General features: G+C 40.4%; 1 long non-coding RNA gene across 2 annotated transcripts in view; it reads right to left on the minus strand.

The window, feature by feature from the left end:
- Positions 1 to 2,628: 2,628 nt before the first annotated feature.
- LOC107387693 (uncharacterized) overlaps positions 2,629 to 27,858 on the minus strand; it is a 68,625-nt gene continuing 43,395 nt past the window's right edge. Inside the window, exons 3-8 of one of the 2 annotated variants that reach the window (XR_008565566.2) lie at positions 14,151 to 14,222; positions 13,748 to 13,866; positions 8,749 to 8,865; positions 6,059 to 6,154; positions 4,702 to 4,982; positions 2,629 to 3,730 (exon numbers count right to left, since the gene is read on the minus strand). This is a non-coding gene — a long non-coding RNA (uncharacterized lncRNA). The remainder of the gene's footprint in view (positions 3,731 to 4,701; positions 4,983 to 6,058; positions 6,155 to 8,748; positions 8,866 to 13,747; positions 13,867 to 14,150; positions 14,223 to 27,858) is intronic. The other variant, XR_001573233.3, reaches the window with a different exon arrangement.

Below are 27,858 nucleotides of genomic sequence, written 5' to 3' on the forward strand. Positions count from 1 at the left end.
TCTTTTGTAGTTTTGGTATTAATTTGGTCAATATGAGAGTTTAGTTGTTACGTAAATAAATGTTGTTTTGTTACTTTAACCCCGAGAACATGCATCCTCAATTGTTACCCCAGGCCCCCTAGACAGCCTGGATCATAACACTAACATTCACTTAAACAGTTTATTTACCTGCTGGAGCAAATAAAGACGATGATAACTCACAGATTGTGGTCAGTGTCATCATCACCCAGTCAGCCATCACATTTAGTGAAGTGAAACCAAACTTTAGAGGCTTCCTCTGTACCTATTTGGAAGTTAGAATTTCTGTATACCGAGGGAAAAGCAAACGCACCAGTAGCTGAGCAATGGAAGCTGAGATATCAAGCTAACGTTATCTTTAACAGTTTATTTACCTGCTGGAGACGATTCAGATGATAACTTACTTACATAGGCGTCATTTTAACCGGGGACGCCGGGGACATGTCCCCGGCAAAATTCGTGATTGGCAGCTGTGTCCCCCCCTCTTTCAAAAAAGCCTGCTGATGAGGATTTTTGTTTTACCAGCTCAGATCTTATACCAGGGGTCGGTAACCTGTTCCCATCAAAGAGCCATTATTACCCATTTCCCACGGTAAAGAAAACACCGCAGCAGCCGCAGCGTTGCGGGCGGGGCCTACCCTCAGACAGCAGAGCGCTGCTCACAACAGGTGACAGCAGCCGGGGGCATCGCACCCGTGGGGGATTCAACACCCACACGTTTCCAGCTGTTTTGCTCACCTCCACACCAGTCTGGTTTTTTATGTCGCACTCACTCTGTTTGCCTCATCTCCTTCTTCACCTCCCTCTTCTGACAGCCGATGTCGGGTTTCCAGGAGAGCAGGAGAGGGAGGGACGGAAGAGCTCGACTGAATTCATAATTTTACATCTTGACATTAGCTGTACAAAGTCTGAGTTTGATAAAGTGAAGAACAACAATTTGCAGAGGTTTGTAACTGGCGCAGCGCCAGGTTTTCATTTTTGGATGGGCCACGGTAATTTTGGACGGACCTTAATAGGCAGTGACTTAAGTGAAGCAGGCAGGTCGGGCTAGAAAATTTAGTTTAAAAAGACGTCATAAATGTGTTCCCCCGTCATTTTTATTTCTAAAATATGAAGTAAAAACTCACAATTTAATTTTCAATCATTTGTCATTAATATTTAGTCTACAACCGTGCGTTAAGTGGACCAACTTCCAGTAAACGCAAAGCATCCAGTCCACCTCTCCAAATGCGTAAAATGTACATCAGCCGCTAGTTAGGCGTGCCGCGCGCACCATCAGCTGATCAGCCCAGACAAAAGCAGAGCAAATAGAGAAAGAATAGAGGATGATTGTGTCTGGATGTGGATGGAGATTACATTTTACAGCAGCCTGATCATCATTTAAATACGTAAACCATCACCTGTCTTCTAGTCCACGCTATCAGCATTATTTTAATTGGTGTGTGTGTGTGTGTGTGTGTGTGTGTTTTCCACTTCAAACACTGGTCTAACCAACCAGACCAGCGTGTCCAGTAACACATTAATGTTACAATTAAACTTGATTAACCCCAGAGCCGTGCGCACTGCACTGTACTGACTGTAAATGAGGGGGAAACTATTTAATCGGATCCTTTACTTTTCAACATGGTTTAATGTAAAGTTTCATTCAGTACAAACTTTAGTTACACCAATCTAACGAGACAGAGCCTAGATTTGTATTCTGAACAGTTTAAACATGTTTGAAACGGAGACGTGCGTGACGCGTCTAAAATTCGCACCTGCTCCGCTATTATGGAAATTAAACTAACAAGATGAATAACATGAAATTATTTTAGGCACAGACAACATCCCCCACACTTTTGAAAAGCTTGCAACGCGCCTGGTCGCTCATGTACGTCTTAATTATCTTTCATTAGACGATAATCAATAAAATGATTTATGTAAAATGGATCCAGAAGTTGTAGCCCGTCTCTGCCTTCAATTTTTGGTATTTTTCACCCTGTTGATGGTTTTACTGAGCAGGTGCCACTTTTGTCCTACGTTTCTTTTTAAAACATGTTTAGACTGTTCAGAATACAAATCCAGGCTCTGTCACGTTTGATTGTTGTAATTAAACTTTGTAGGTGGGGAAGGTCAGAAAGCAGCTCAGAAGCGCCGATATGATTACGCACAAGCGTGACGCGTCAACCCGGTCTCACAGTAAGACCGGGTTGGAACTGTTCAGGTTTACGCAGACAATCTTTACATTTAGAATTAGCTTACAGATGTAAAATTAATGCAGTAAAATATAAAGCTTTTTATTTAAATATCCATTCATTATTTCACAAGCACAGAGAGCCGCATCAGATGGATGGAAGAGCCGCATGCGGTTCCAGAGCCGCTGACCCCTGTGCTAGCCTACTTTATTGTCCCCAGCAATTTTTAAACCCCACTCAAGTGTATGGTTATTGTCCCCAGCAATTCTGAAAACAAACTGACGCCCTTTCTTACTTAGATCGTTGTCAATGTTCTCAACATCACCCAGTCAGCCATCGCATTTAGTGGAAGGTGTTTTTTGTGTAAATATAAACAGTTATTTGCTTTAACATTTTTTCCATCTGTTTCACTCATCAAAATTGAAATGACATTTTCTATAGGAATTTTTTTTATTTATTTATTTATTTTACAGTTTCCTTTCTGGTTGTGAAGCTTTCAGAATTGATGTCTGAATGCTGAAGGCAGTTCTTCTCTCACAGGTGGCATCAACACCACACATGACACCAAAACATTATTAGAAATATTTTCAGTGGTTTTAAATTGCAACAGACACGGAGACAGGAGTGAAAGAGAAAGGTGGAGAAAAAATAAGAGGTGGGGGTAAAAAAACAAACTAATAGCTGATTAACAAAAATGTGCTTTTTTACCTGCAGAAATCAAGAGAAAAGGGGATACACAAAAAATACATCAAAACCAAAATGTCACTGCACCCACAACATGAGGATATACAACAGTAACAATTTTTACTGAAAAGCACATGGTAAAAATTCATAGTACAATTAGTGCCAAGCACAGCCTTTGGTCATGTGTTTAAAATTCCCAAGTCCACACTACTGTAAGAGCACCATGTGAGCACTAGTGTGCATACATGTGCTTGTAAGGTTTCTCTATAGGAGTGTACAATAGTGAGTGTGAGGGGCCACAGACCTGCCCCCAAGGACGTATGGACGCTGGAGGGGTTCCAAGCCTCAGAGAATTTATTAAAATTCAAATATAATTTATTTTTGCAATTCACTTAACAACCAAACACATTTCTTTCTTTCTTTTTTCTTTTTTTGTTTAATGCTTGTATTTTGTTATTGCAGACTGTTTGTGATTTTTGTCTTTTTATTTACATATGGCAGTTGATTATTTATATTATGATTTCAACTTCAGATATTTGCATTTTGAAAACATGACACACATTCGACAATATTAAAGTTACATGTACATAAAGTACAGTTTCATGTTCTGAAGTTAAGCCAAAAAATCCCATTTAAATTATATTGACTTCAAAAAAAGAAATACTGGTATATATTTTACTTCACATTGAATACCTTCCAAAAATATAAGTTATAAAATAAGAAGGAAGGAAACTTCCACTTTCTCATCTGAGAAAAGGATAAAACCAGACAGCATGACTCCAATGTATTCAAGGGACTTGGGTGTTCTATAGATGTAGTCCAGAACAGGTGGTTCTGATGCCTCAGGCTTCCCTCTGCAATGACCAAAGAACAAAGCATTATTGAAATTTAACAGAGTAAGACGTTTTGTTTCCATTAACATTTTAGAAGTCCTCTAACAGGAAGTTCTCTGCAGAAGCAAAATTAATCACGTTGTTGGAATTACAATTACAATGAATACAAAATTTAAAAAGGGGATACTTTCTAAAACTGAAAGTAGTGATGATGTTGGAAAAGCTTTGTACAGATAAAAAAAAAGCATTCTGTGAACTTAAAGAAATAATCTCACTCGTATTTTCATTCTAAATTAAAGGGTCTAGCAGGGATTACAAGTTGCCAGCTGTCTTTGCAGCTAAAGTTTTAAAGTTATATCAATTAACATTGAAAAAGAATTGACATATTGCAATTTTGGTCAAATCTTGAAAAAATAGCGTGCAATCTCAAATCATTTGAGTCATCAGTGAATATGCTGCCACCACATAAACAGCTCAACATTTGTCAAACTGCACTTTGTGATTTTACCTGAGATTTTATTGAGACGCAATAAATATAAATAAAAGTCTTATTTTTGGTCTTTTTCAACCCTCTTACAGCCACAGTTGGTGTTGTTTAGCTGTGCCTTTTTAAATACAAATAAAACCAAAGTTAGGTAATCATAGTAGTAGTTACATCTGATGATTATCTTCTGAGAGTTTTGTTCAAATTAATCCAATTCCATGGTTCATGAGCTATTTTGCTAACAGGGTTTCCTCTGAATGCTAATGGAAAAGTTTAGACATTTCTTTGCATAGTCTGTAACCACTGAAAGTATAAAAAGTGGAGGACACTTGGCTGCAACAACTCCAAATCTAAGCTCAGTTTATAGTAAATTGACTGAGCTTTAGAGCATTCTGTTTGCTAGGGTGGATAACCTTTTGTTGACTATTTAGACCATAATTGGTGTACATCTAGTAGACATTTTGAGCAGCTGATAATATAGTAACTTACTGCCGTTTCTGACACTTACACGTCCACATGCGGATACACATCCCACAAAAGGCAACAACGCTGGAGATCTGAAGACACCTGCCACACTCTGGACTCATCAGGCAGTCCCTGGTTTTCAAGCAGCACTTGGGACATTTGTTTTTGGAGCGATTAGGTTGTTTTTCTTCTTGTTTTGTGGGCTGAGTTGTTCTTGTGTCATTGTGCTTTTCATCCCACTCCTCACTCTTGCCTTTGCCCATGATGTGGATTTAGTTTGAAAAAGTAAAATTTAATAATATAGTCAGGATAAATGATTGCAATCTGTGGGAGTAAAGGGAAGAAAAATGGTCAAAGTTCCAGTTTATTTATAAAGCACTTTATACAGGACAAAAGAGCCCACCAACATTCAGTACGTAGAGCAAATGCAACAAGACAACAGTAACAACACCTACCTAGAAAAAGATAGAATGGAGAAATAAAACAGCAGTAAAACAAAGTTCAACAGATAAAAAATATAAATTCATAAAGAAACCATAATCCCACTGACATTGGAAATGGGTTAAAATTAGTTAAATGCAAGCTAAATAAATGAGTCTTGAGACAAAGTGCTTAGTGACTGAGACTGTTTGACAGAGAGGGGAAGATCATTCTAAAGCTTAAGACCATAAACCATGAGTTGTGACTTAGGAACGCAGAGAAGCGAGTGAGCAGAAGACCTAAGAGCACGAGAAGAAAATGCACCTACAGGAAATGGGATTATTATTATTATTTTAGGAATGTTTGAAACTAGCCAGGCAACAATCTTTGTAAGCACAAAAAAGATAATGTAGACAGTCCGATTCATCTCTACAGTAACACACATTACCAGACAGGCCTAACCCTGCACTCTGTTTACTACTTGGATTATGGAAATAAACTTTTAGTTTCATCACAGAATCCTAATCATCCCCAGGAGACAATCGTTAACGTTCCAATCTAATCCTCAATCCTTTTTATGAACACTTCATTGAGTGAAGTCACATTGATTTGACACATTAACAATCCTTCCACACCGATGATCATCGCTTCCGCCAGAAGTTGAGGCCTTCTGTTTTAACTGTCAGATACAATTGGTCTCCACAGACATTATCAGATAATACACGATAACCTTGATGGTGGAATAACAACTTAGCCATGCCATCTGGGTGGCTCTTCATTTATTAACACTGACAGTAAATTAGATTGCTGGCATCTGGAGGGTATCCTGGCATTTGGAATGCACCTTTCTGCTTTCAAAACTTCACTGGTTTTCAATCATAAGTAATGAAATTCCATAACCCCTCCCTAGCCATGAAAGCAACTTGGAAAGGAAGCAAAAGAACACCATTAAGAGAAGTGAAAAAGAGTAATGGTCTTACCCTTTGCTTTCAGAGTTGCCTCTTGTCAGTTTGAATATCCCTTTTTGGAAGAGACGACCTGGCTGGAACAGACACTTTCACTTGCAGAGGTCCTTGCTGTTATGAACAACAAAGTCTCAGTGTTGGTCACGGCTTGCTCATACAGCGGGTGTGTTAACAGGTTTAACAAGTTTGTCCAAATTCTCTCCCCGAAAGCATTATTTCTGTTTCAGCACACAACGTAATTTGCATGGCATCTAACATGATAACATAAAGGTGTGGGTTTGTGTTTAGTTCAGTTTCAAGTATTTAATATTTCATCTGGTTTCTGAATCTGTTTCTCGTGAGGCTCCTATTACATAAACCACTTAAAGATACCATGGATTTATAGAAGCGGCTAACAGTGGAGATTAGGTTTATTAATTTATCCTCTGATCTTCTATCCTGAAACTTTCACAGAGCAATATGGGTTACCATGTTGACGGAGTCGGCTGAGGACTTAACAGCTTTTGTAAGAACAAAAATCTAGAACTGGACCTGACCTCTCCCTGCTGATAATTCTAATTTATTAAGCATATTTTTTCTCATTTATTTCTAAATCCTGCTCCACACATTATAATATAGTTTCTTAATGTTGTCATAAACTCAGCCAGTAACTCTTTCCTTCTGATTATGTATATCCTCAGGTTTGAGGTCTCCATTTGCTGACGACTTTAGTTTTTTGGTTATTTTGTCTTGCAGAAATAAGGGTTATATATTGTACTCATACTGTTAGGTCATCTCTGTTTTTGTTGTTTGTTTTATTACCCCCTGCATTGTATGGTTAGTTGTATTTAAGTCCACACCAATGACTCATGACAACTCTAGAGACTGGAACATTTTCTAATATTCATTTAGGCATCTTGTGTCCATTTAGGACTAAAAGACAACACAATTATTGAGATTTGCCTCTCAAGTCAGTTTTGTGAGCTGTTACATTGCAGCTTCTCAGATTTCAATAAAATGTGTTTTTCAAATTTCTGCTTGACGTTTTATCTTTACAGGTTCTGTGATCAATGTCCTAAACGTGCTTACTACTAGCCTAGAATCATCTCCAGAAATCCAAAGAGATTCAAATGAAAGCAACTAGACTTCTTCGGTTTGTCAAAGGCATTTTGCTTCTCATCCAAGGAGCTTTGTCAATTCTGACTGGAATATGGGAGCTTCAAGTCTTTAAGTCCAATTGCTTTCATTCGAACCCCTTTGGATTAATGACCAGGATGGCTGTGAACCTTCACCAGCATCTCCAGAAAGAACTACAGTCTGATTCCTATAAATAAATTTAACATGTGAGTGAACATTTTCAAAAAAAAAAAAAAAGAAAAAAAAAAAGAAAGAAATGGCAGTAAACTCCTGCTTTTTTTCCTTAATCATAGGTTTTTAATGACTTATTTTACATTTGTGTATATTCTGTTGTCTAGGGCATGGTAATCTTGAAGGTTTAGTTGGAAACAACAGGGTTTATCTAGTTTTTCTTGAAGACGTTTTGCCTCTCATTCAAGAAGCTTCTGAAACTTGGGTTGGGAGTAGGAGGTTTCTAAGGTGTGGTCTGAAACAAACTTGCTGATAGGGCTGTGTGAGTCGCTGGTGGGGCTGTTATTAATAATAAGGCCATCAAGGTCCTATGACTACTTGGCTCTTCTGTGTTTAATTGATACTTCTGTGTCGGAGAAACTAAACAACAGTTACACAAAAGGATAGCACAACACAGAAGAAACAATGCTTCAGGTGTAGACTTCGCAGTCCATCTACACCTCAGAATGATGGATGGTTTGAGAGAGTGGTGAAAGAAGTCATCAAAGTGAAACATAAAAAACAAACGTTGAGCTAAGAGGGTGGCCCTGGTTTCATCTTTCCAGTACCATTAATGCAGTCTTGATTTGTCTCCCCTGTCAGTTCAATGAAACTCACCTTGAGACATGTGACAAAAACAGTGAACAGGTGGGCTTTGTTGGAGACCTGTTGGGAACTTTAACTACGGTACACAATAAGGGAGCAGAATAGGGGGGGGGGGGGGGGGGGGGCTAGGGACTTATGTGACCTTAATGGCCTTCTTAGTAATAACAATAACCTCACCAGCAACTCCCATATCAGCATGTTTGTTCAGACCACATCTTATAAAGCTTCTGCCAACCCAAGTTTCAGAAGAGCCTTCTGGGCTGAGGCAAAGTATCTTCAAAGAAAAAAAAAAGACAAGTCCAGTTGTTTTCACATAAACCTTCCAGATTTTACACATTTTCAACACTGCTCTTTATTATGAACTTGTGCTGGTGTTTTGTTTGAACATGTCTTGTTTGCAACTTTTTATGTGTGGTTGGGAAACGTCTCTTCAAAATGAGAATGTTTCTCCGTGGGATTTAGTATAAATAAAGGTTAAAAAAAAACAACAACACTCAAAATCCCGAGTATGTTTTTTTATTCAAGATAAGTAAATACTGGATAATTGTGTTATTTGTGGTTGAACAAAGGTTGATAGTTTTTCTGTCAAAAAAATCCTACTTTTTTAATCGTGTGCCTTTTATAAAAGCAGCTTTACTTGCTCTAACATTTTTTCCTGGCACATTATTATGACATTCAAGCCAACATAGTAAATATGTTGCTCTGACAGCCAGTATCTTTTCATTTGTCATTCCTGAAGAGACAAACACTTATGATACAAGTTAACCTCTTACACAAATCCAAGACAGCAAGTAGTCCTGTACAATCCCAGTCCAAGACAAGCTGGTTAGATGGTTGTCTACGGTTACAGTGGAACATAATTAGTTGTCATATAAGTCCAATCATTTTACCTGTCAAAAAAAAAAAAACCCTGTTAATTTTTACTGGAAGATTTCTATATTATCAAGAAGAAATTTTGTATAAATAAAAGCAATGATGTCAGTGATTATCACACAATCCATTATCCATTCTGCTCAGATGAAGAAAAAAAACTTTGCTGAGGCTTCCTCTGAAAAAACAATCATGATTTACAGTAATATCTAAATTAACATCACAGTGATGTAATAGATGAACAATGATGAATCAAAGAAAAATAGACACTTGAAATAATAAAATACTTAATAAATCATAAATCATATGTAAATGCTGTTAAAAACTTGGATTAAGTGTTTAAAAATTATATATATATATATATATATATATATATGTGTGTGTGTGTGTGTGTGTCTACACACACATACAGCTATACACACACACACACACACACACACACACACACACACACACACACACACACACTTTGATTGAGGAACATTATTTATGTCCTCATTTGTTGCGCTTGTTGTCAGCACATGTTGCTATAAATTATGATGATGATAGTGATACAATAATAAATACTATTACAAAATGCCCAGTCTGATAAGCTATAACTTTTCTACTGCATGACTTTTGCTTTAATTTCCAGACTGAGAATGTCAAAGCTGCCGTTTACTGCTGGTGAAATACTGACTACTGAAAACAGCTCAACAAAACGCCACTTCAAAATTATATAAAATAATAATAATTTATGAAAAATATCTTTACTACATGAACTTTGTAAATATAAACTCAGACAGGAAAAAGTGATGTTTTACTGCCTTTAGAGTAAGAGAACTTTAAAAGCTAATGATTCACCAGAGCCATCAAGATAACATTCCTCTACCTCTCTGTGTGGTCCTTAGTGTAGCTGCAGAACATAGTGTGGCATTTGCATTTTCACTTCCTCAATTTTTCCTTTTGTCTGTTGCTGCTCTGGTACCCAAGCCGGCAATATCTTCCACTATCTGGCAGAAACAAGACAAGCTGTCCATCTCAGCCAATCACAAACTCATACAGCCATCACAATCCCACACTGCACAATGCCAGCTGTTATTGGACAAGCGTTCATTGCATATTGTTTTGGCATTGCTCACACTTCCAAAAGCTGCCAAATTCACGAGGCTGTCTTAAAATGAATTTGCATACTTAAGAGAAAGATTCCCAACTCATTGTCTGGGTTTTCTTTTTCTTGTGCTCCATTTAATAAGGGCGGTAAGGCTTTGTAACTGTTACTTGTGATTGCATTTACACTTTTTTTCAAACCTTTTTAGCACGGCGCAAGTGTTTACAAGCAGTGCTCATGTTTTCAGCTCTGAAACAGAACTGCTTTCCAATTTCCAAGTCTGTGCAGAATATTTAGGTTTCAGATCGCAGTCATTTTAAAACAGGAAGTAGAAGTCATGTGGACATTTTTTAACATTTTAAAATTTCCGTTTATGTTCAAATACAGCTCCCAATATTATTTGGTAGCCCTAAAACAACCAAGAAACACTGTACAATGTTTCATATTATGCTCTCATTTAGAATTTTTAGAAATCAGGGGCAACAGTGAAAGAGGAGTTAAGTGGTCGCCCCATAATTGGAATGTTGCAGGTTCGATTCCTGCTCAGTCTGTCGCTGTTGTTGTGTCCTTAGGCAAGACACTTCACCCTCTTTGCCTCCTGGTGACCGTCAGAGGGACCCGTTGCACCAGTGTTTGGCAACCTCTCTTCTGTCAGTGCGTCCCATGGCAGCTGTGGCTACAGTGTAGCTCACCACCACCAGTGTGTGAATGTGTGTGTGCGTGGGTGAATGACTGATGTGTTGTAAAGTGCCTTGGGGAGTTCTGGGACTCTAGAAGGCGCTACATCAAATACAGTCCATTTAGAAGTGGGGCTTTTACTGTGAATAGTAGTACTGTTGTGGACCCAAAAATGTTTTTCCATTTTTTTCCCTTGTTAATTCACAGCATAGCAATGTGTTTACAAAGAATTGTGGACAGTGTTGGTGTCACCTAGTTGCCAACTTCAGAGCCTTATGGGTGTTAACGGCATTAAAATCATATAACGGACTGGGACAGCACACGCATCATAACAACAGAAGATGGGTAAAAGAGGCGAATGAAATAAGGAGACGTGGACCCTGGACCATGAATAAAGATGAAGAATTTAACACACTGGATCATTCATAGAATGTGGTTATCGACCCAAAAGGCGTGGGCAGTAGAGAGTGACAATGTCTTCTACATCCTGCGTATAAACAGCGGTAATGACGCCATCAACACCAGTGAGGCTTTAAAGATGGCGACTGTATGACGCCAAAACTGTCAGCAATTCAAGGTAAATAATTTGCTACGCTGTGTATTAAACAAGAAAAGAGAAAACACAATGGAGTTTAAAAAGAAACAAAAAAAGGAAATAACAAGGAAAATATTATTTTATTTCTAGTTACGAGGATATTAGAGCTACTTTTATTGGCTTTTAAAGTGGCACACGGCCTTGCTCCGCAGTATCTTTGTGAACTTTTAGTTGCTCACTCCCCGTCTCGGTCACTGAGGTCAGCCGACCAGTTTCTTCTGGAGGTGCCGAGAACAAAGAAAAAGCTCAGGGGTGATAGAGCTTTCTCAGTAGCAGCTCCAAGGTGGTGGAATGCGCTCCCAATCCAGATTAGGATGGTTTCGTCACTGTCGGTTTTAAATCACTTTTAAAGACTCATCTGTTCTCAGTTGCTTTATTTCAGTTTGAGAATGCATCTGTTTTTAGTAGCTTTTCTGTCAGTTTGATATGTTTGTTTTTATCATGTTTTTACTTTGTGATGACCTTTTTATCTTATTTTTAGAACTTTTAGGGAACTTCTGTTCTTTTGGCTTGTTAAGCACTTTGGTCAGCTTTTATGCTGTTGTAAAGTGCTTTATAAATAAAGTTGACTTGACTTGACTAGAGCTGCTATTAGTTTAAATGGAATTATGGTGTTATGTTTGTTCTGTTAACTTTTTATTTTTTCTGTTTTAGATTCTTCAGTTTTTGTAAAGTTAATTTTTTTTCTTAACACAGTGAGGTCTTTGAGAGCCATTCTTGCTGACTGTCAGATTTTCAAAACATATGTGCAGCAGTGTGATACAAATAAATTCTTTAAAAAATCATAAAATGTGATTTCCTGATTTAAAAAAAAATGCTGACTCACAGTGGGAATGCCCTTACAATGTGAATTTAAGCCCCCGCATGATTTCTAAGTGGGAGAACATGCTTTTGCAAGGTGTTCAAATACTTATGATCCTCACTGTAAGCTAGCAGTACGCTAAATAAGTCTACATTTCTACCTACTAATTTTCCTTAAAGATTTGATTGCACAGTGTAGCTATGATTGAAAAAACATTCAAATTAATGTGTTTAAAAATAATTTAACTACTACTAATAATAAAAATACCATCCAAACCAGTCCAGTTCTACTATCACCTAAAGGCATCACCTAACTCAGTTTCTTTTCTGCTGGCCTAAGATAAATTCTTCAAAAGGAATTTGTGCTCATTGTTTTTGCAGACACAGAAATGCTAAATTTAATTGTGAATGATAAAGCAAATTAGATCAATAGCTAAAACAATGGCTCAGAATTGTCGTACTCAAAAACAGAGCAGTTCAGGTGGACATGAATTTGGTTATAATGGATGAGCGAGTACACTACTATCTGTATCTGTATCTATTCAACCATCTAAATTATCTGTATCCGTATCTGTACTCGGAGTGGGCGTGGCCTAACCTGGAAATGGGTGTAGTTTAACCAATACGTTATTTTAAGTCTGATCAGAAGTTGCTATGTGTATTGTTTATTTGAAAACTATTTACAGAGCAGCCTCAGAGTTGAGATGAAATGTTTTTGATCACAATAGTAAAGGAACTATTACAGAACAAGTTTTTCAATAAAATCAGAACATTAATATTTAAGTGCATGAATTGAGAGAGAGAGAGAGAGAGAGAGAGAGAGAGAGAGAGAGAGAGAGAGAGAGAGAGAGAGAGAGAGAGAGAGAGAGAGAGAGAGAGAGAGAGAGAGAGAGAGAGAGAGAGAGAGAGAGAGAGAGAGAGAGAGAGAGAGAGAGAGAGAGAGAGAGAGAGAGAGAGAGAGAGAGAGAGAGAGAGAGAGAGAGAGAGAGAGAGAGAGAGAGAGAGAGAGAGAGAGAGAGAGAGAGAGAGAGAGAGAGAGAGAGAGAGAGAGAGAGCTTTTCTATAGCACCTCTCAAGATAAAAATCACGGGGCGCTTCACAAAAGCAAAACATGTAAAATGGGAAAAAATAATTTAGAAAATGATTGAAGTATATTTAAAATGAGCAAAAAATAAGACAATTGTGATTTAAAAATGTAAAGAAAGAGAGAGAGAGTGAATAGGAAAGGGGGAGTGGATCCTGAGAGAGGAGAGAGAGAGGTAAAAAAAAAAAAAACCCGACCGGAGCAGAGATAGTGACTGACGCAGCACGAGCCGTTTTCAGCTCTGTCTTGTCAAATGCACCACGTACGTTACGAACAATTTAACTTTAAATATCTTTAAAGTAACTTTAAAAAGAGGCGAACTGAAGAAAACCTAGGGAGTACTGAAGAAACGTGAGCAACAGTGAAGCAAGCACAGAGAGATCCGTTACTGTCTGTGTGTGTGCTTGGATGGACCGGACGTGGACTGAGCTCCAGGTGCAGAGTTTTGTATGTTGGGAAGGGCGGGCGCTCTATTTGACTGGCCAATCACAGAGCGTGAAGACAGTCAGTTACCCAATGAGGATTTTCCTTCAGCACAGATATTTACGGGTTGTACTTGTTTCATGCTCGTATTCGTCAAAAATGCTTTCCGGCTCATCCCTAGTTATAATTATTTATAGACTTGTGCAACACCGGTATGAAACTTGAGCTCACCTTTGTCTGTATTTGAACTACTGAGGCAGAGAGGTGCTGAGGGATTATGGGAGGAGTTTGACAGACTTCCAGGAGAGCAGGCAGGCAGGTGGCAGGCTGTGTGAGCATTGACAGCATATCTGTGGCACAGAGAAAACAAGATTACCTTTAAAGTATGAACAAGATATGGCTGAACTAATGGGCTTGGATTGATCGGCCAGGAGACTCTTGCAGAAGAGAAAATCTCAGGAGTCCTACTTAAATAAATGTTAAAATTAAGTGACCGTATATGCTAAAATGTGTAAAATTACCACATTTGTATCAATTAGACCCCTTTTCTTTTTGCTATTTCAATTACAGGGTTTGGAAGAGGCTCTCAGGTCTGCTTTAGTCATCTGACTGTCCATCCATGCATTTTCTATACCTTTCTCTTCTAGTTCAGGGTCACAGGTGAGGTTCATCCTGGACAAGTCACCAGTCTAATGCAGGGCTAGCACTGAAAAGCAAAAGGAGAAAACCATGCACACTCACATCTAGGTTCAATTTAAAATCTCCAACAACCTAACATGCATGTTTTTGGGCAGTGGGACAAATCTGAAGTATCCAAAGAAAATCAGAGCATCCATAGTGAGAACATGCAAGGTGCCAAATCCATTTAAGTTAGTGGGGAAAGACAACAATTGAAATGTTTCTCACTGTTTGCTTCAGCTTCTGGCTGCATGCATAACCAAGAGAGACAATTGAAACCTTTGTGGGTCTGCAGATCTTTGCTCTGCACCCTGATCTTACAGAATAACATGAAATAAGCATGACATCCTTGAGAATGCATTACAGTTCGAAGGGGAATTTATGTGTCAAACCTGCATAATAGAACCACAGACCCAGTATGGATGGAGAGTGATGATGGATTTCACCACTGTGATAGGTTTAAACAAAGTCACTTAACTTGAAAATGTCAAAAGGAAATTCCTTGGTCTAGAGTTTGAATCCATGACCTGTGGTCTTTCAGTGTGACAGGGTCACCAAAGGTCAATTTAACCCCCCCCCCCCCCCCCCAAAGTCTGAAAATTCAAGGAAAAGCAAGTTTAGAACTGTCTTGTTTCATTGCCTTGTCTTTATGGTCCACCACTTAGAACATTGGTGCTTTTATGTGCTTTTGTTTGTGACTTTATTGTAGAAGTTCTACTGTCTGGCATCATGCATCACACAGCGTAACAAGGACTACTATCACAATCTATCATATCATGGTCAAAAAGGGTGTGTTGCTCCCTTCACTCATCTTTCAAACCATCTGTCTTCACTGTCCAAAGTGCATTTAGGCTGATTTTCTATACAGACGTCAAATGTGCACCATTTCCACAGCCACAGACGAAAATGTCCCTTTTCTCGGTACTGGCACTTGATTATAACTGATAGGTGCCTCTATCACATCTTTTTTTGTGTGTCAAAACGTTGAGCTGATTTGGAATACCCCACACAGCTGAGCTGCATATGCAACATTGTTGTGCTTCTTTTTATCAGTGCTCAAATCAAATCTAGTTCAGAGTTTTCCTTAAGCACCTAATGCAGAGTAGCAAATGCAAAAAAAAATATATATAAATAAATAAAAAAAATGTAGGCCTTTTTTTGCTTTTTACTTCAGCAGTCACATTCTTTTTTTTTTTTTTTTTACATCTCTGCTATTTTAAGCCATTTCAAACATTCTTGGCAGTTAATTCTATCATGGTGTGAATGTTTTTTCTCAACAGAACCTGAAAAAAGTCCAGGAACAATATCCTGCTCCTTGAAACGTGAACTTCACAAATTACCATGAACATGTACTGTACAATTACAGAACAATCAAATGGGATTTTCCATGGCAGAATGCCGTCTTGAGAGTTTTGGCATGCTTGTAACAATTCACGAGAGAGAAAGCATTAGTGTTGTGTTTCTCCTAAACCCCAGCTTAATAGAAAAACGCTTATTTTCTCAGGTTATTGCCTCTTGTGTAAGTTAATGTGTTTATCTGCCATCCCATCGCAGTTTCTTGTGTTTTATTAAACCCAAAATCAGAAGAAATAATTAAAACAGAAGGAAAATACAAAGATAGGAACTTTTCAAATTAGCCTAGAGACCATTAAGCCATATCTTGTTTGCATGAATTCATTTTTTTTTCTATAAGTATTTTTGGTAACATTAGTTTTTTCTTTTCATTACTTTTGTAGCTATACAAGTATTTTTCTCTTTGGGTGCAAAACATTATTCTAAGTAACTTCAGAGCTGCTTATTGTTAGATTTGTTTGCTGCAAGAGCCATAAATCTTGAGTGCTGGAAGTGTGCTTTATGTACTATATTATAGTCTTTTGAAGTGAGCCATTGCAAAATTTGAGATCAAAATGAAGTTGACTAAAATAATATTTAAATACAAGTTGAATTTGTGTTTGACATTGGTTGATATTAATTAATACTTATCAATAACATTCAGTAAAGTTGTGTCCTTGCGTGTCTGAAAGTACAAGAAAGTAACGACCCATCTTGGCCTTAGCACAGAGGTTAAAAGTGGGTTTGACCATATATGAAATGCACCATTTAGCCCATGTTTGTCATTCCTTCTCCTATTCAGCAGGGAGATAATTGGATATAAAGCATCATTGAAAAGTCATAGCTCCTCTCCCCGGACCCCTGTATGGCCTCCCAGATCGAATGCACACAAAACAGCACCATTAAACCTCATCAGCCTCTCTTTAGATGTGGTCGACGGGGAGAGATGGTTCACTGGTCCGTCTTATAATTCATGTGGATGTAGTTCCCATTGACCTCATCCTTTGCTGGGTGACCTTTCTTTATGCTTCCATCTCCCATGGTAAATCCATGCACAAAAATCGTCTTCTTTATTATTGTAATGCAATGTTATGAGTGAGGCGTGAGCACATTCAGGCACAAATTATTTTTCCAAAGAATTAAAAGCAAATAAAATGTTTTCTTGCACAATGTAAGAGATGGTAATATTCTCTTCTTTTTGAGTTTCTCTGTTGTGTTTTCAAAATGTTTAATGAGTCACTGAAAGGATTACAAGAGTTATCTCCAAGACAACATAGTCTGACTTTGTTATAAGTTTCATTAGGGCAATGATATATAGAAATTATGTTCATGATGTTCTATGCTTATTTCCCTTACAGTGATGTCACAATTAACCAAACATCCAATGAATTGACGTTTTTTGATTCATACTTGGAGTGTTTATAGAGGCAGTAGAGACCCACGTGGCAGCACAAAAGGATGCAATAGGTGAGTTTTGCATAATATGTCCCTTTTGTTTGTTATTATTTTTTTGTCCTTTCTTTGTCCCAGTGACTCTGTCTGCCTCCCTCAGCTCTCCCAGTCCGTTTCACCTGTCTATAGTTATTAATCAGCAGTCAGCACACCTGTCCCTTGTCTCTTCCTTCACTCTCCCAGCTTTATTTAAAGCTCCATCAGTTCACATCTCCCTGCCAGTTCCTTGTAAATGCTTGTGTTTTTTTTGTACCTGCACATGTGCTCTGGAGCTGCTTCTGCTTATTGTTAAAGAATTTGAGTGAAGTTTACCAGGCTGCCTCCTAGATTTACCTGCATTTGGTTCCCACATCCACAGCGTCCTTTTGGAACCAATCCCCTCTATGATGACTGCCACAGCTAATCGACCTTAGCCAACACACACTTTGCTACATTATAAACAATTGTACAAATCTTGAGATCAAGTTTAAAGAGACAATGTGTAGTTTTTGACCAATAATTCCTGGAACTATCAATAGAAATTTTGAAAATGAATCAAATGATGCCCAGTTGTTGAAAAATATTGGCAGCTTTATAGCATAAAACTAAAAACTGGGTATACCATACCATACCAATTTTATTTATATAGCACATTTAAACACGGCATGAGAGCCGACCAAAGTGCTGAACAAAACACACAATAAAAACAATCAAAAATAAAAACCAAATCCATTAAAATCAAGTAATCCAACCCTAAAAGGAAAGGTAGAAAGGGAATAAGTTAGACAGAATTAAAAGCCAGAGAATAAAAGTGAGTTTTTAAACGAGACTTAAAAAGGGAAAGAGAGGAAGAGAGTCTGATCGGGAGGGGCAAGTGGTTCCAGAGCTTCGGTGCACAAACTGGAAAGGCGCGCTCCCCGCGGGACTTACAGCGAGAACTAGGGACATGTAGGAGGTGTTGGTCAGCTGATCGGAGGGATCTTGTAGGGACATATGGGTGAATGAGCTCAGACAAGTAGCCAGGTGCTAAGTTATTTAGGGATTTAAACACAAAAACCAGGATCTTAAACTCTATCCGGAGATGGATGGGGAGCCAATGAAGATTTGCTAAAACCGGTGTGATGTGTTCCCGCTGCCTGGTGCCAGTCAAGAAGCGAGCTGCTGCGTTCTGCACTAGCTGAAGTCGAGCGAGAGTGGAGGAGGAGATACCGTATAGCACTGAGTTAGAGTAGTCGAGACGGGAAGTAATAAATGCATGGACAACTGAATGAAGATGATGCCTTTTTAAAATGGGCTTAACTTTAGAGAGACGCCTCAGGTGGTAATAACAGGTCTTAACTACCTGGTTGACATGAATGTCCATTTTTAGATTAGCGTCCATCACAACCCCTAAGTTTGTGACACGGTTTTTCAACCCACTTGTGATAAATGGAAGGGTCAGTTGGGGACTTTGAGAAGTACCAGGGCTGAAAATGATGGCCTCTGTCTTAGCGTCGTTCAGCAAAAGAAAGTTTTCTGACAGCCAGCTCTTCACATCATTACAGCATTCAACAAGGGGCAGTAAGGAGTCATTAGGCTTCACAGAGGCATATAATTGGCAATCGTCTGCATAAAAATGGTAATCAATGTGGTGTTTTTTAAAAATGTCACCCAGGGGCAAAATATATAAATTAAATAAAAGGGGTCCAAGAATAGAGCCCTGAGGAACACCACAAGTCAAAGCCGCAGAGGGGGAGGCAGCACTACCCATCATAACATTAAAGGTGCGGTCACAGAAGTAGGACCTAAACCAGTCTAAGGCAGTCCCCTGGATGCCGACCAGCTGGTTCAGCCGAGTCAGCAGAATAGCATGATCCACCGTATCGAAAGCAGCCGACAGATCCAATAAAACCAGCAATACATTAGAACCAGAGTCAAGGGTTAATAAAATGTCATTAAAAACACGAAGATGAGCTGACTCGGTGCTATGGAGGGATCGGAAGCCTGACTGGAAGGGATCCATTAAACCATGATCATCTAGATGAGACATAATTTGGTTAAAAACAGCACGCTCTAACAGTTTTGATAAAAATGGAAGCTTGGAGATCGGGCGAAAATTACTCATAACAGAGGTGTCAAGGCCAGGCTTCTTCAGAACGGGTTGAACTACTGCATGTTTAAAAGCACGGGGTACAACACCAGTGGATAGGCTGTTGTTAATAATGCTCAGCATAAGGGGGCCAGTGACAGAATATGTCTCTTTAAGGAGGTGTGGAGGAACAGGGTCAACCGGAGAACCTGACGGCTTCAAGGCAGACAGGAGGTTCTCAAGAGAGGACAAAGAAAGCAAGTCAAAGTTATCCAGAGACCGAAGCCGAATGGGTTCAGGACGACTAGTGACATAGGGAGAACTAATCTGAGCCCGGATACTAGCAATTTTTCCAAGAAAAAATTTCAAAAATTGAGTGCATTGAGCATCCGAGGTAGTAAGAGAGTGGTGGTCACTGGCTGAAAAAACAGCATTGAGGGTCTGATACAGGACACGCTGGTTGCCAAAGGATGCAGTAATAATATTTGAAAATAATTTATTACGGGCATCTTTAACTACTTTCTGGTAACGAGCCCAGGTATCTATCATTATTTGGTATGAAATCTGAAGCTTATCCTTTTTCCATCTACGCTCGGCTCTTCTGCACTCACGCCTGACAGATCTGGTAGTTGCACTGATCCAGGGATCCGACCGAACTTTAGAGCGTCTAGTTCTCATAGGGGCTATCTGATCTAGCACAGTAAGGCAGGAAGATCGAAAAAAGTGCAACAAATCATCAGTGCTAGAAAACACCGGCAAAGTGGAAACAAGATCAGTGAATAAAGTACAGAATTCTGTTGCAGTAGATGGTGTAAAAGATCGGGCTCTGCGAGCAGGCATTAAATTAATTAAAGAGGCATTGGATCTATGAAGGCGAAACAAAACCGGGAAATGATCTGAAATATGGACAGCATCAACAAACATGTCAGTGATCTTCAAGCCATGAGTGAGAACCAAGTCCAAGATGTGAGAGCGTTCATGTGTTGGCATATTAACCAACTGGGTCAGGCCAAAAGAGTCAATAACATTTAAAAATTCTCCCACAAGAGGCTTCTCAGGGCAGCAAACATGAATATTAAAATCACCTAAGATAAGAACACATTCATAGTGTGAACAGATATCAGATAAAATATCAGAAAACTGGGTTATAAAGTCTCTGCTGTATTTTGGAGGACGGTACAGCAAGGCACAGAGAACGGGAGGTGAAGAACACAGTTCAAAGGCAGTTAACTCAAAGCTGGTAAAATCAGGGAAGGTGATGGGTTTACAGACAATAGTCCGTTTGAAGATGGTCAAAAGACCACCACCACGACCAGTTGTTCTTGGATTATTAAAATATGCACAGTCAGCAGGTAAAGTTTCAGAAATAGTGGCTAAATCATCAGGAGCAATCCAAGATTCCGTTATGAGAAGGAAATCCAGGTTATTGTCAATAAAATAATCCTTAATAATGAATGATTTATTGCCAAGAGAGCGAGTATTCATCAGGGCAAACCTGTACGGCGGTACTGGATCCAACCTGGGTGTATGAGAAGAGATGTGCTTCAGAACCCGAATGTTTGAGAAATCCACACCACGGTGGCACCAGCAGGGAGACGGAGCAGGGTGAGACGAGGACGCAGCGCAGAGGCCAGAGGCAGAGCCGGGAGCGGAGAAGAGCCGCCAGTCCACAGACTCCAGGTAACACCTCACAGAGCGGCATCGAGCCGGCACACCCATTCGAGACTGCATGAATCCCGAGGTGCGTGCCAGCTCAGCTCGCACACGGACCAGACAGCCACCACGCTTACCACGCCGACGGCGCCGCTTCCTGAACCACAACGGACCGGGGATTCTCCACAGAGAGGCTGGAATAGTAGAGCGCAGCATTTGCAGGGTCTCGCGATGGTAGTGGTGGTAATCCTGGCCAGGGAGCCAAGGCGAACGAAAATCCAGGAGGTTGGCACGGTCATAAGTCAGGATAGCAGTCCCAACATTAACCACAAAACACAAGAACAGCGAAAAAATTTAAAAAATAGAGAACAGCAGACGGCTTGCCGAACACGCTGGCGCCATCTTTATAGCATAAAACTAAAAACTGGGTATAGAATACAGCACGGGTCTAAGAGTCTGGGCTACACTATATTAGATGCAATATTTCCTTTTATGGGAGCCCGTGAGGACAAAACGCATTTAATGATTTGTAAGAAGCTGTTACAAAACTTTAGCCATTCAAAAACGGTGTTTTACGCATGTACCTCTTCACTTGCTGCCAGTGATGAAAGGGAGTTTGATGTGCTTTTCATTTTGCAGAAAGTTCAATCATCTGACCAAGTACTTGTTTGAAAATTGCACTCCCAGGGATTTTCGACCCTGTTGGTCATCCACTGGTAAGGCACCGACTGAATTCTGTGGTACCTACTGAAGACTGATTCATGTGATATGAAACAGTGCCTTGTTTCATGTCATATAAGCTGTAAACAGAACAAGCAGCATGGCAGAGAGAAAGCCTTTCTGGTTTGGCTCCAGTTCACATACAATGGGTGACTGGGTGATAACGACAACGATGACAACGAACTAAGTGAGGCATCATCATCTTAATCTGCTCTAATAAGTCAACAAACTGTTTAAGTTATTGTTAGCTTGAAATTTTATCTTCCGTAAACATTAGCTAATGGTGCATTCATTTTCTCCTTGGAACTCAAGACATTTGGACTTCTAAGTAGGAAAGATCAACAGTTTGAAAAAGAACAGCAAAAGGAATGAAGATACACAGTACATTTATTTCACAGCAAAGATGTTTGCTTCAGTTTCATTTGCAGTTTATAATGCTACGAGGACCCACCAATCACACAATTTGTCCAGTGGGAAAAGGAGAAGAATAGCAGTACATCGAGCTGGGTTTTAGTTTGTTATAAAATATTAATTTTTAAATTAGTCTTTTTTGATTTTCCATCTTATCTGAAAGTTTTGTTGAGTACCTTTGACTGCTTGTATCCCACACGTCTAACTGTTCATCATTTGTTGCTCCTCGGTTTAAAAAGGAGATAGGGAGATTTGCTTTTAGCGTTGAAGCTCCTCAGCACTGGAATAAGTTACCTACTGAATTAAGGTCCTGCTCATCAGTCCGTCAATTTAGTCGCACAGTTTGTTTATGAGAAGCCGATCTGTGACTGCTTTGCTTCAGTTGTGTAATGATGAATCCGTGTATTTGTTTGCTGCATTGCTGTTTTTCATTGCCAATTATTGCCAATTAATTTGGATTTCAGTTGATTTCGCATTTATAAACGATGTTAGTGTAATGCCCTTTTCTGCTTTGAGTGACTCATAGCAGTTTTATTTTGCACATTTATTTTTTATTTATTTATCTTTTTTCTGAAGTGTAATTTATTTGTTATTGTTATCATTTAATTTTGAAGTCTATTGTGATGAATGAATCTGACATCTTTTTCTTTATTGGTTGTGTTGAAGGAGGACCTGCTCAAAAAGCAGATGTTACATCTCAAGCAGTTTATCCTCCTGAAAAACATAAATAGCACATTATTAAATTACAAACAGTTTTTTGGTGTCGAAGTTTGTTTTAGTTTCATTTGTAGTTTATAATACATGGTCTCCTCATCATAGTTATTCCAGAGGGCGTAGAAGAGGATTAGGACAACATGGAGCTGGGTATTTATATCATTTAGAAACAGTTTTTATTATTTTAATTTTTTTGTGTACAACAAAGACTTGAAACTTCTTCTGTATGAAGATTTTTGTACAACACTACAGTGATAAAATGCAAACAGTTGTATGATATTTATCATATATGGTTATATATTGAGAAAAATATATTTGTTATAAAAAGATATTTAATTAAGTATTAAATACTGAAACATATCAAAAATTGGTACCATTAAGTACCAGTGTCGATTCCAAGGTATCAGGACTTGTTATTGTATCGATGTGAAAGATACCCATTCATATGCATGAATGGTGCTGGGGTTATACATGTTCCTTCAAGAAATTATGGCCAATTCAATCATTTGAAGAGGAACAGACTGAAAATTCTTAAAACAAGTGTGCTTATAGAATTGTAGGTTTGATAAAATATCTATGTGGCCAGAATAAGTCCTGATTCGGTTTAGTTTTTGGCTTTTGTTTGGGGGTAACTGAAACAAATCATATGTTTGAATTCTCCAGGGCAAAGATTATCGGTGCCTACGTATTCTCCAGTATGGAATGGTCTCTGCGGTCCTTCAGTTAGCTGATGCAGTGAAGTCAAAATGATGTACCACTCAGACATTCATGTAATGCCTAATCTTATTTAGCTCCCCCAATTGTTGTGCAGGACTTAGAAGGCTGTGAAGAAGCAGCCAGGACATTATAACGTGAAGTCTTTTGTTTCACTTTGATCCTCTTTTGTGGTCAGTCTTCAAATTATTGCAGGAAATCATTCCGACAGCACTGCCACATCTGTCTAGACTGTAAATAGACTCCTTAGCACTGAGGTTGTCTTAAGTTCTTCCTAACTCCTTTTGAACCCATGGTGTCTTTCTGTCAAGTGAAAGAAGTAATTACACAATCTGATGGGATTATTCATCCATGCTACTGTGTGTTTAGAGACACACCAAGTATTTTTGTACTTTGAGGCTGCTTTCCTTTAGCAAACATTGTGTTGTGTTTGTCTTTACAGTGCCAACTATATTAGATGTGTTTCTTTCTTCATTCTGATTTCCTTCAGCACACATTGTCTTCAGTTTGTTTTTACAAATTAAACTTTTAATATAAGTTTTTAATACAATATAATACACATGCAGTCTATGTTTTAATATAATAAACCTTTAGATTTTTTTTTTCATTGCCAAAGACCTCCTCCCTGCACAGTTTTGCACACTTGAGTTCTCATGTGTTTGTTTTTGTTTTGGAGTAACAAGGATTTTCCTCCATGTCCTCACCAGCCCACATCTGTTTCCCAAAGCATGTACAGAAAATATTACCTAGGCAAGGCATCAGCATGTTTTCTTTGTTACAGCAACTATAATTTGTTAATAATTGACTTTTAATGCTTCTCTTGTGTCAGATCAAGTTAGCTGAGCAGCTATTTCTGTCCTGCTGTATTTCCAATTAATATTTTGTCTTAAATGGAGAAACATAATTTGTTTGGGACCAAGCTGGGATCATGGATGTCTGGTATCCTATTTTTCACTGTCAATATTTGGTACCATTAGTTCATACTGCTTGGGGTGATGAAATAATTGGTCCTTTTGCATCAGAATGGAGGACATGACTACATTTACACAATTGATTTCCATTAGCATGTGGGTATACTCCTGGTAAGGCTAACAACAAAACACAACTAGTTTTATTCTTTTAAATATGCTGTTCCATTGGATATTGTCATAAAGTTTTGGCAAGCTTCAAATAACAAATCTAGAAAACATTCTCTCGCTCTCAGATGTATACGGATGCTTCATTAAATAAAAAAAACAGGACAAAGTTGATTTATTTCAGTAATGCCATTCAAAAAGTTAAACTTGTATATTTGATTCATTCATTACACACAGATATATTTCAAATGTTTATATTTTAAATTTTGATGATTTTATCTGACAACTAATGAAAGTCTAAAAATTACAATATCAGAAAATTTGAATATCAATTAAGACCAATGCAAAAAAAGGAACTTTAGAATTGTTGGCTAAAGGAAAATTATGAACATGTACAACACCCAATGGAGCTCCCTTGGTCTGGTTTACTGGCATGGAGTCGATCAGTCTGTAGCACTGCTCAGGTGTTATGAAAGCCCATGTTGCTCTGATAGTGGCCTACAGCTCTTCTAAATAGTTGGCTCTGGCATATTGAATCTTCAGGTGAGTTTGCTGGCCAATCCAGAACAGGGATACCATGGTTCTTGTGCAGGTGCCAAGTCCTGTTAGAAAATTAAATCTGCATCTCCACAAAGGTTGCCAGCAGCAGGAAGTGCTCTAAAACTTCCTGTTAGACAACTGCATTGATCTTGGACCTCAGAAAACACAATGGACCAGTAGAAGAAATGGCACCCCAACTCATCACTGACTGTGGAAACTTTACACTGGACCTCAAGTAACGAAGATTCTGTGCTTCTCCTCTTTTCCTCCAGACTCTGGGAATCTCCCCCACATTTTTGAATGGGTTTTTGTTTCACAGGCCTCTAGGGTGAAGTTATCCCTGTTGCTTCCTAAGTGAACAAGACCCGGAGATACTTAAACTCCTCCACTTGAGGTAGGACCTCTCCCCCGACCCGGAGTTGGCAAGCCACCCTTTTCCGGTCGAGAACCATGGTGTCAGATTTGGAGGCGCTGAACCTCATCCCAGCCACTTCACACTCGGCCGCGAACCTACCCAGCAAGAGCTGAAGGTCAGAGCTGGATGAAGCTAGGACCACATCATCCACAAAAAGCAGAGACAAGATTCACCTGCCACCAAACTCGACACACTCCACACCACGACTGCGCCTAGAAATTCTGTCCATAAAGGTAATGAACAGAACCGGTGACAAAGGGCAGCCCTGGCGGAGTCCAACCCTCACCGGGAACAGGTCAGACTTAATACTGGCTATGCGGACCAGACTCACGCTCCTCTGGTAAAGGGACTGAATGGCCCTTAACAGAAAGCCACCCACCCCATACTCCTGGAGCGTCCCCCACAGGGTGCCCCTGGGGACACAGTCATAAGCCTTCTCCAAATCCACAAAACACATGTGGATTGGTTCGGCAAACTCCCATGCCCCCTCTATCACCCTTGCAAGGGTATAGAGCTGGTCCACAGTTCCACGGCCGGGATGAAAACCACATTGCTCCTCCTCAATCTGAGATTCAACTATTGATCGGACCCTCCTCTCCAGTACCTTGGAGTAGACCTTTCCAGGGAGGCTGAGGAGTGTGATCCCCCTATAGTTGGAAAACACCCTCAGGTCACCCTTCTTAAAGATGGGGACCACCACCCTGCTCTACCACTCCACAGGAACTGCCCCCGATGACCACGCAATGTTGCAGAGACGTGTCAACCATGACAGCCCTACAACATCTATAGCCTTGAGATATCCAGGATCTCATCCGCTCCCGGGGCTCCGCCGCTGTGTAGTTGATTGACTACCTCAGCAACTTCTGCCCCCGAGATTGGAAAGTCCATCCCCAGGTCTCCCGGCTCTGGTTCCTCCTCGGAATGCGCATAGGTGGGATTGAGGAGCTTCTCAAAGTATTCCTTCCACCGCCCGACTTTAGCCCCAGTTGACATCAGCAGCTCCCCTTCCCCACTGTAAACAGTGTGAGCGAGTTGCTGCCTTCCTCTCCTGAGGCACCAGACAGTTTGCCAGAACTTCTTTGGAGCCGATCAATAGTCTTTCTCCATGGCCTCACCAAACTCCTCCCACGCCCGAGATTTTGCCTCGGCAACTGCCACCGCTGCACCCCGCTTGGCTATCCGGTACCTGTCTGCTGCCTCCGGAGACCCACAGACCAGCTACGCCCTGTAGGCCTCCTTCTTCAGCCTGACGGCTCCCCGAACCACTGGTGTCCACCAGCGGGTACGGGGGTTGTCACCACGACTGGCACCGGCCACCTTGCGACCACAGCTAGCAACAGCCGCCTCAACAATCGCAGAGTGGAACAAGGCCCACTCGGAGTCAATGTCCCCCACTGCTCTCAGGACGCGGTCAAAGATCTGCCGGAGGTGGGAGTTGAGGACTGTCTTGACAGGTTCTTCTGCCAGGCGTTCTCAGCAGATCCTCACTATGCGTTTGGGTCTGCCAGGTCTACGCGGCATCTTCCCCTGCCATTTGATCCAACTCACCACCATGTGGTGATCAGTTGACAGCTCCCCTCCTCTCTTCACTCGGGTGTCTAAAACATACGGCCGCAGGTCAGATGATACGACTACAAAGTCTAACATCGACCTGCGACCTAGGCTGCCCTGGTACCAAGTGTACCGATGGGAAGCCTTATGTTCGAACATGGTGTCCGTTATGGCCAAACTGCGGCTTGCACAGATTGCACTGGGTACTCCGAGTCTTTGAATTTACCTCCATGAAAGATCCTGTGAACCGTTCTTTGTCTCACCCTTCACCTAAGACACATTTGTCATGGGAGACCCTAGCAGGAGCACAAAGTTCCCCAGACAACATAGCTCCTAGGATCATTAGGGCACTCAAACTCCTCCACCACGATAAGGTGATGGTTCAAGGAGGAGTATCTAGGGGTCTTGTTCACGAGTGAGGGTAGGAGGGATCGGGAGATCGACAGGCGGATTGGTTGAGCATATGCAGTGATGCGGACGCTGAGCCGATCTGTCGTGGTGAAGAAGGAGCTGAGCCAGAAAGCTAGGCTCTTGATTTACCGGTTGATCTACGTCCCAATCCTCACCTATGGTCATGAGCTTTGGGTAATGACAGAAAGAACGAGATTGCGGATACAAGTGGCCGAAATGAGTTTCCTCCGTAGGGTGGCCGGGCTCAACCTTAGAGATAGGGTGAGGAGCTCGGACATTCGGGAGGGATTCGGAGTAGAACCTCTGCTCCTCCGGATCGAAAGGAGCCAGTTGAGGTGGTTTGGGCAACTGGTCAGGATGCCTCCTGGACGCCTCCCTGGGGAGGTGTTTCGGGCATGTCCTGCCAGCAGGAGGCCCCCGGGTCGACCCAGGACACGTTGAAGAGGTTACATCTCCAATCTGGTCCGGGAACGCCTTGGGGTCCTGCCGGAGGAGCTGGTGGAGAAGGCCGGGGAGAGGACGGTCTGGAGCTCCCTAGTTGGATGCTGCCCCCGCGACCCGGACCCAGATAAGCGGAGGAAGACGACAACGACGGCTTCCTAATTGGGGGCGACGGTGGCTCGCCCCG

The sequence above is a fragment of the Nothobranchius furzeri genome, chromosome 16, assembly GCF_043380555.1.
Source record: "Nothobranchius furzeri strain GRZ-AD chromosome 16, NfurGRZ-RIMD1, whole genome shotgun sequence".
NCBI lineage: Eukaryota > Metazoa > Chordata > Actinopteri > Cyprinodontiformes > Nothobranchiidae > Nothobranchius > Nothobranchius furzeri.